The following is a 10,221-nucleotide window of genomic DNA, read 5'->3' as shown; positions in this document are numbered from 1 at the left end:
TTTTCCTGAGGAGTAGGGACTTCCTGTGGGTGGCTTTGCAGGGAGGGACTGATCCACAGGTGGAAGTGTTCTAACACAACACTAGTACATATGCACCTTGTTTTACAACAGGTTTATGTCCCAATCAATTCATTGTACATTGAAAATAACCTACATCAAAAGGCATTTAACTCATGCAATTGATGGAGTATGATATCCCAGAAACACAGCACATTGTGGTGGTCACTAGTTGTTTTTCCTCATGACCTGAGGCTGATTGGGAGCTGCACTGCTGCACCTGCCCAGTCTCATGGGAGAAAACCCTACTGTGTATCACCAGCCTGTGAAAAGATCTAAATCTAAAAAGTCAAGGTATGATTTTTGATGAATGTGTATTATTTTTGTGCCATCAAAAAGTCAAAAAATCTCAAGTTGAGCCACTGGAAGTTGGGGACTGTCTGTATTCTGAATCAGGCCAGGCCGAAACCCTGACTTCAAAAACGCCTATTTTAGGTATGCGACATCATCATTGACTGAGCTGTGCTGTTTGTAGTGGTAGGCTCTTATCTTAGCCTTTCCACATTTCTTTAATTTTAATAGCTAGAAATTTTAAGACTGAAAATTGGGTAGAATAGGAGAGGTATAGTAAAGGGGAATGGAGTGTTTTCTCTGTCCTTTTGCACTGGGGAAGATCTTAAGACGAAACTCTAAGAATTGGATAATTTTGCCAGCGTGACATTGCTTTGCTCTCCTGAGGCCTGGGGCCTCCTATCCCCTCCACCCTAATCTAGAGTACATGTTTGGTCACTTTACTGCTGTGTAAGATAAAATGACTGTTTCCATGGTGCATGCACACAATGGAATACTATTCATCCATAAAAAGACGAAATCCTGACATCTGTGACGCCATGGATGGAACTGGAGGTCATTATGATAAGTGAGACAAGCCAGGCTCAGAAACACAAGTGCCATATGATCTCACTCATAGGGAATTTAAAAAAGTTAATCTCACAGAAATTGAGAGTAGAATGGTGGTTATCAGAGGCTGGGGAGAGTTGGGGGAGGAAAGAATGGAGAAAGACTGATTAATGGGAACCAAGTTATAGTTAGATAGGAGAAAGAAGTTTTGCTTTGCTGTTCTGTTCCACAATAGGGTGAACATAGATAATGAAAATACACTGTAAATGTATTTCTTAAGAAACTAGCAGAAAAGATTTTGAATGTTTTAACCATAAATAAATGACATGTGTTTAAGGAGAGAGATGTGCTTATTCTGATTTGAACATTTCACAATGCATACACGTATTGAAACATCACATGTTGTCCCATAAACACACAAGTTTTCTGTATTAGTTAAAAAAATGACACATTTCTGACCCATTCTTGAGAGGCAGGACAATGATATTAAGAGAATCCATTTCCTCTCTTCTCTCCTGTTCTGGTCTCAGTGAGTGAGAGAAGGACAGTTCTTTGGTTTAGTCTGGATGTTTTCCTTTTTCTACTTTGGCAAATCAGTATTGAGCAACCACTGTGTGCCAGGGTACTATGTTAGACTCTTGGGAGACAAAGATAAACATGACAGAGCTTTGATGAGTTTTTATATTACGAGGAGAGAGAGGTAAAGGAGAAGCGAGTGAAGGAGAGGGATGAAGCCTCGTTATTTTCTCCAGGATCCAGGATAAATGATCTTCACCTGAATGGGGCAGTTGGCCACACTCTGATCACTTCATCATTTCTAGAAGATCACTTCATTCATAGAAGACTGCCCCTATATCCAATCAGAAAGAAGCATCACAGCATTTCAGTATAACAAGCCCTCAAGAACATTTTGATGAGTGTAATTTTTCCTTTAGGTTAGGACTTCAACTTTGCCATTTACAAGATGTAGAACTAATGCAAGTCACTTTAACTCTGCCCAAGATTCAATTTCTTCAACTGAACAATAGGAATAATTATTTTTATAAAGTATAATATGTTCTTAATGCAATGTTGGCATTCAAAAATTTGTAGTTATTGTTATTATTTTGAGGTACTTACAAAAGGGGTCTGTTTTCTCACGTTTGACTTATTTAAGGGTTGGATAGTGGAATTGGGGGGTCTTCCCTCCAACCTCATGACACTTTTTGAGAAAAAAGTCTCTTCGGTATTCTCTCTGCGTTACTGAAGACTTTAGAACCTGGCTCTCAATCCTTCTGTGCAATTCAACTTCTGCGGTCATCCTAGTTAACTTTGGAGCACTTCATCTTCCTACACTCTCAAGTCTATGACTCGACTCCTGATAGCTGCCTTTGTATCTTCCTGGCTCATCCTCTCATACTCTCCTCTCCAGTCTATTGACCCATTTACTCTCCCTGTTAGCTCCCTTTTATGGGTCCTCATTGCCTTACTGTTTGGATAGAATTTAACTTCCCAAACTCATGCACACATTTAACCTCCAAAGTTTAAGTTAAAGGTTAAAGGATCAAGATTAATGGTTGATTGATTAAGGGTGGAGCTTAATCCAATTATGGTCTCAAGGTGCCTTTGCCAAGTGGTTGGATTGAATTAGGTTGCTAGAGGTGGAACCCTACGACCAAATCATGATGGGTTTACAGAGATACATGGGCATGGAGGAAGTGCCTGCTTCCTATCTCTCACTGCTTCCTCCACGCATGCTCCACTTTTGTCAGCCTCCAGCAGATGCCAGGCTAATGGGGCCCCTTGAACTTGGACTTTGAATTTCAAACCATGAGCCAAAATAAGCCTGCCTTCCTTCCTTCCTTCCTTCCTTCTCTCTCTCTCTCTCTCTTTCTCTTTCTCTTTCTTTCTTTCTTTCTTTTTGACAGGCAGAGTGCACAGTGACAGAGAGAGACAGGGAGAAAGGTCTTCCTTTACCGTTGGTTCCCCTCCAATGGCCGCTGTGGCCGGCGTGCTGCGGCCAGCACACTGCGCTGATCCGAAGCCAGGAGCCAGGTGCTTCCTCTTGGTCTCCCATGTGGGTGCAGGTGCCCAAGGACTTGGGCCATCCTCCACTGCACTCCCGGGCCACAGCAGAGAACTGGACTGGAAGAGGGGCAACCGGGACAGAATCTGGCACCCCGTTTCCTCTTTCTTTTTTTTTTTTTTTTATTTTTGACAGGCAGAGTGGACAGTGAGAGACAGAGACAGAGAGAAAGGTCTTCCTTTTGCCGTTGGTTCACCCTCCAATGGCCGCCGCGGTAGCGCGCTGCGGCCGGCACACCGCGCTGATCCGATGGCAGGAGCCAGGTGTTTATCCTGGTCTCCCATGGGGTGCAGGGCCCAAGGGCTTGGGCCATCCTCCACTGCACTCCCTGGCCACAGCAGAGAGCTGGCCTGGAAGAGGGGCAACCGGGACAGGGTCGGTGCCCCGACCGGGACTAGAACCCGGTGTGCCGGCGCCGCTAGGCGGAGGATTAGCCTATTGAGCCGCGGCGCCGGCCCCGTTTCCTCTTTCTTAAGTATCTTCTTTCAAGTGTTTCAGTTAATATAACAAAAAATTGACTGTCATACATTCTCTTTGTCCAGTTTAGACTTCACTGTTCCTCACGACTGTTCCTTTGTTGCAGATACCCTCATTTTCTTCTTCTGTCCTGCCCAGATCTCGATGAACACAGCCACCAACCTTCCTGAGCCTTACTCTTGCAAGGCTTGGCAGTATTGTAGAATATCATGCAATCTGGAAGATGGTAACACCGTGTACTCACAGTAACCAAACAAAATTGGTTTCTTGCCATGATGTGGCAAATAGTATTAATTCCATTCTACTTTCCTTAAAAAGACTATTTCACACATTTTCCATTTTCCTTGAAACTCTCCACTGTTCCTTCGTTTCAGAAGATGAAATTGCTCCATATGTAAAAGGAAGGTAGGTGATCTCAGAAATGTCATCACTTGCCTTCACTTGACCTGCATAGCAGTGTGCATCTGTGCACTTTTCACAGCAGTGATGATGGAGGACATGGCTTTACTCTTATCCAAGGCCAGTTACTCCTCCTGTGTTCTGAATCCCATTCTTGCTAGCCTTTTCCATCTATCTGGGCCTATCTGATCACTATTAAAATATGGTGTGGTGTCTCTCACTAGGAACAATTGTAATTTTAGCAACAACAAAGGCATTGATGACAAAACACAATGCCCCCACTATACATGTGAAGGATCTTTTAAAAGTTCATGAAAAAAAAGTGCATAATGATAAAATTATGCACAAATTTTATCTTTTTCTCCAGAATAAACTTATCCTTTAATTTTCCACAAGCCTTTTGAAGCCCCCTAGTATGACTGTATTCTAGATACATCCACTTTTGTGGTTGTGTACATTTCCATCTTGAGTTGTCCCAAATTATACTCTTGTATCATTCCCAAAGCCATCCTGCGCCACTCCCTTGTCAGGCTCTTATTTTGGTAAATGTCATTTAGCAGATCATACCACTGTCTTGGCAACTGCTCAGGTCATGGGTCACTTGAATTTCAAGTTTGTCAAGTTTGTCAATTCTACCTCAATATTACATATAACATTCATCTCCATATTCTAGCATGAGTAGAATCATCTTGTTAGGATTGCTTTAATAAATTTTTAAAAACTATTATTTATTTTAAAGGTGGCAGGGGAAGAAACACACACACACACACACACAGAGAGAGAAAGAGAGAGAGTGATAGCTCCCTTCCACTGATTTACTCCCCAAATGCCTGAAACAGCTGGAGCTGGGCCAGGCTGAAGCCAGAAACATGGAACTCAGTTGGAATCTTACATGTGGGTGGCAGGACCCCCATCACCACTGACTTTCAGGTTTTGCATTAGCATGAAGTTGGAATCAAGAGCAGAGACAGTACTTGAACTTGGGCACTCTGGTATGGGCTATGGGTATCCCAAGTGACAAATGCTTGTCCTGCAATAGATTCTAAATAGTCCCCCACATCTACTTTGTTTCTGTGATTCGTTCAACACACCATAGTCAGAATGATTTTTTAAGAAGCAATAATTTGATCAAGTCTTTATCTTATATTGCTTTTATAACAAAATACAAAATAAATAACAACCAATAAGACTACCTGATATGGTTCCCACTAGTTCTTTCCAGTCTTCTCTTTGCTTATGATATTACAGCTACTGAGGTCTTCTTCCAGTTTTGAGAATGCCTCCTATTTTCTCCAGCTCTGAGACTTTCCTTATGCCGTTTCCCTTGCCTAGAACTCTCTTCCCCCAATCCCTTACCTGACATACCCCTTTACATACCTCAGGTCACAGAAATGAGGTTCTCATGGTATGATACTCTCATAGTGTTCTCTCCTTGCTTATCATAATACTTAGCATAATTTATGTCTTTATAAATTATCTATCTCTGTGAGCTCTAGAAAGATAAGGCTGAAGCCTGACTTTCCACATCAGTGCCTAGCATGGTCTAACACATAGTATAGGGCAAACATCTTTTTTGAATCTATAAATCATTCATAAAACACCCTAGAAACTAGGTGATTATATAAGGAGGCGTGCATTCACTTGCACGTTCATTTTGCTCATTCATTAATTCAACACATATCTAGGTAATTCTGAATCTAAAGCAAGAGTCGATGGTTCTCAACTTCCCTCAATTCTTTCATATCTTGGTACTTTTTTGTTTTTGCATTTTATTATTTATTTAGATGTTTAAACTCTTGCATTTGGTTTTTACAGTATGATGAACACTGACAAATTATTTCTCTATAGAACTATAATCACATATTCTCAGACACTGTAGATATATGGTTGAATTAGTATTAATACACATCATCATGTTTTCAATTACATAATAAAACAAATGATCAAATATTCAAATATTGTTACTCAGTTCAAAAGGCATAAAAATATTAGATGTCTGCTCAATTCATTAGCAGAAAGCCACTATTTTTTTTGTAAGAGAGGTTGGGGAGAGAAGGAGAAAATAATACGTCAAACAAAAATAAGTGGGTAAACAACTTTTGATAATTATGGAAAAATATTACAAAGCTTCAAAATTTTATGATTAAGAATTGTCTTAACTAACCCACTGTTGGTGGGAATGCAAACATGTTAAGCCACTATGGAAGTCAGTCTGGAGATTCCTCAGAAACTTGAACATAACCCTACCATACAACCCAGCCATACCACTTCTTGGAATTTACCCAAAGGAAATTAAATTGGCAAACAAAAGAGCTGTCTGCACCTTAATGTTTATTGCAGCTCAATTCACAATAGCTAAGACCTGGAACCAACCCCAATGCCCATCAACAGTAGACTGGATAAAGAAATTATGGGACATGTACTCTATAGAATACTATACAGCAGTCAAAAACAATGAAACCTGGTCATTTGCAACAAGATGGAGGAATTTGCAAAACATTATGCTGAGTGAAATAAGCCAGTCCCAAAGGGACAAATATCATATGTTCTCCCTGATTGGCGACAACTAACTGAGCACCAAAGGGGAAACCTGTTGAAGTGAAATGGACACTATGAGAAACAGTGACTTGATCAGCTCTTGTCCTGACTGTTGATGTACAATGCAATACTTTATCCATTATAGTATTTTTTCTTATTCTAGTACTATTGTTTGAACTCAGTAATTAACACACACTTATTCTTAGGTGTTTAAATTTTAACTGAAAAGTGATCCCTGTTAAATATAAGAGTGGGAAAAAGAGAGGGAGAAGATGTACAATTTGGGACATGCTCAATCGGACTTGCCCCAAATGGTGGAGTTAGAAATGTGCCAGGGGATTCCAATACAATCCCATCAAGGTGGCATGTACCAGTGCCATCTCACTTGTCCAAGTGATCAACATCAGTTCACAATTGATCACACTGATAGGTCTAAGAGTCAAAGGGATCACACAAACAAGACAAGTGTCTGCTAATACTAACTGATAGAATCAAAAAGGGAGAGAATGATCCAACATGGGAAGCGGGATACACAGCAGACTCAAAGAATGGCAGATGTCCTAAATAGCACTCTGGCCTCAGAATCAGCCCTTAAGGCATTTGGATCTGGCTCAAGAGCCCATGAGAGTATTTTAGGCATGGAAAGCCAAGACACTCTGGGAAAAAAAAACCTAAATGAAAGATCTCAGTAAGTGAGATCCCAGTGGAAAGAATGGGGCCATCAAAGAAGGAGGTACCTTTCTCTGAAGGGAGGAGAGAACTTCCACTTTGACTATGACCCTGTCGGAATAAGATCGAAGTTGGCGAACCCTAAAGGCTTCCATAGCCTTGGCAACTCATGACTAGAGCCTAGGGAGATTACTGATGCCATAAACAAAAATGTCAATTTGTTAAATCAACAACAGGAGTCACTGTGTACTTGCGCCTCATGTGGGATCTGTCCTTAAATTAGGGTCCAATGTGAAGTAATGATATAGCTAGTACTGAAACAGTATTTTTACACTTTGTGTTTCTGTGTGGGTGCAAACTGATGAAATCTTTACTTAGTATATACTGAATCGATCTTCTGTATATAAAGATAATTGAAAATGAAAAAAAAAAAAACCCTTGGTTTTAAATTGGAAATTGCAACGAAAATTAATCAATTTTTAAAAAATATCATGTAGGATCTCTGTCCTTAATGTGCTGTACATTGTGATTTAATGCTATAACTAGTACTCCAACAGTATTTTTCACTTTATGTAGCTATATGGGTGCAACTGTTGAAATCTTTACCTAATATATACTAAATTGATCTTCTGTATATAAAGAGAATTGAAAATGAATCTTGATGTGAATGGAAGGGGAGAGGGAGCGGGAAAGGGGAGGAAAGTGGGTGGGAGGGAAGTTATGGGAGGGGGGAAGCCACTGTAATCCATAAGCTGTACTTTGGAAATTTATATTCATCAGATAAAAGTTAAAAAAAATTGCCTAAGAGGCACACAAACACGTTTAGCTATAAGATATTAAATAAATTTCTGTGACAGATATGCTTTACATTGGTAAAAATCTCAATAAAATATACCACATTAACTATTTCTAAAAAAAAAACCAAAGAATTGTCTTAAACTACAATAACAAAGCATCTCTGCCTTTAAAATATTGACTAAGTTAAGGAGCATTTTCTACATTTTCTTCATAAGACAAAGGCAACATTTTACTATAATTTTTAATATTCCCTCTCATTTTTTTTCAGGCCTTCCCTATTAAGTTGCACCTCAGAGGACAAACATTAAATTAATTGTAAGGCTTTTTTTTTTGTCTAGAGACAGTAAAGACATGTGCTTCTAAACAATGTAGATTTTCAAAATGGAGGTTTTCTACAATAGCACAAAGTAAGACTTATAGAAACACATTAAATAATCATCCATAAAACTTGTAAAAAAATGGTTAAGCAAAATTCAGGGTGGTGTGAATGTGGGAGATGTAAACATAAAGTGACCAGGCAAATAACCACATAGTCCCACTTTCTATGTTTGAGATGACTGTAGGAATTAACCACATAAGGCTCATAGTTCCTACAAGTATTGTGCTGGGTATTTTGGCACCTGATATTTCTAAATTTCTTATGCATTGGTAAGATTCTGGCATGGGAATATATTTAGGAAACAACTCAATACTGAATGATTTCAGCAAAGGTCAATTGGTACAAATGATAAGCGCATTTGAAATGCTAAAGAGCAAGACTCTTTTTCTAACTGTCCAAATAGGTTGACTATAACCAAACACAGAGTTTGCAATTCTGTTAAGCCTGTTTCCTGGTAAAACTGCTTTTCAATACTTCTAAGGAGTATTACCCAAACTTATTCACCAAATCAACATGTTGGTTAATATGTATGGCAGATTAGAGCCCGTCTCTACTTTTACTTCCCAGGCAATAGCATCAGGCACCCCAGTTTTGTTGAATGCAAGTTGTTTCTATGACCCAATGGTCATAGAAATGGTCTTTGAAATGCAGCTGCATCTTAGGATGAATTTTTCCAAATATGAAACTTGTGTGCTGTTAAAAGCTCCACAACACTTTTGTCTATGAACTGTACTGCATCTTCATATTTCATTCCACCTTTAGTTAATGCTAGGATGACAAGCATTAGAGCTCTCTCAAGACCTGCAACACAATGAAGATCAATACAACCCCCAGGTTCTTCACAAAATTTAATTTTTACAAGACTTCACAAGTCACCAACAATCTGATTGGACAATAGTGCACTCTCATCAAAAGGTTAATCAGGAACATGGATGTTTTCTTTCTCCCCAAGAGCAATGTCAGAAGTTGCTTCACATACTCTGGCTATTGTGGCAACTCTGTACATCTTAACTTCCTCTATACATATGTTTTAGGTGGCATTGGTTGGATTATGTGTAATAAGAAATCTCACATTCCTGTATGTGATTTCCATGGAAGCTGGGTGGTTCATTTGAGACATGTTAGTTTCCTTAAAGAACAGTTAATAGGATTATAAGAGAATTTAAAAAATTGAATACAGAAAGTGTGCAAAGAAACAAAATCCACTTCAAAATACTCCACTTGAAATTCTTAAGTGTTATGGTGTAAAATTGGAAGTCATGGGAAATGGAGTGAACCCCCTAACAAGAAGCAGCAATTCTTCAGTCCAGGAATATTGAGGCAATAGAAGGGAACTGCATAGAGGTTTACCCCATCCAGGTCAGAGCTCACGTAAAATGCTCTGTGGATTTCAATTCAACTCTTCTGCATCCAGGTTAACCACTTTTCCGGGGTCTTGGGTGGAGTAGTGCTGAATTTCTACAGTTTGCTTGTCTGCACAGAGGTCATGCGGTGCTGGGTGGTAATACCCACTGCCCTTCAGAACACCACAGTCACTGAAGACTGTGACTAATCATACAGGTGGTCCCAAGGCACGGTGGATGCCAGGCAGCGGGTGGCAGTGGTCTTCTTAGGGCTGTGGTGTGATGCAGGTGGCAGTGGGGACCCCAGACTTTACCATACAGTGAGCAGCATCACCCATCTGGATAGTTCTTTTCAAGCTTTATGGAGCATCTCAGGGAATCAGTCCCTGGCAGGGGACGTACTTGTCACCTCACTGGATATACCAGGTTCCAGGAAAGCATTTTCTCCTCTTTATGTCTGTACTGCTCTGTCCCTAAATGTTCTCACTGTTCTTAATTCTGTCACAAATAATATGAATTTGTCTGCCAAAGGCAAGATCAGGTGGACCTCAAGGGTCATTTATATCATCTGTATGTGTTTGGCTAAAAACATTTATTGGACAACAAGGATGGGCAAGTCTCCCATAGACTTTTTCTCATTGAATTCTCATGACAAC

General features: G+C 39.8%; 1 pseudogene; it reads right to left on the bottom strand.

Moving 5' to 3' along the window:
• Positions 1-8,798: 8,798 nt before the first annotated feature.
• On the bottom strand, positions 8,799-9,342 carry LOC133766290 (protein tyrosine phosphatase type IVA 1-like; annotated as a pseudogene).
• Positions 9,343-10,221: the final 879 nt, after the last annotated feature.

The sequence above is a fragment of the Lepus europaeus genome, chromosome 9, assembly GCF_033115175.1.
Source record: "Lepus europaeus isolate LE1 chromosome 9, mLepTim1.pri, whole genome shotgun sequence".
NCBI classification, from domain to species: domain Eukaryota; kingdom Metazoa; phylum Chordata; class Mammalia; order Lagomorpha; family Leporidae; genus Lepus; species Lepus europaeus.
This window is presented reverse-complemented; position numbering and strand designations above follow the sequence as displayed.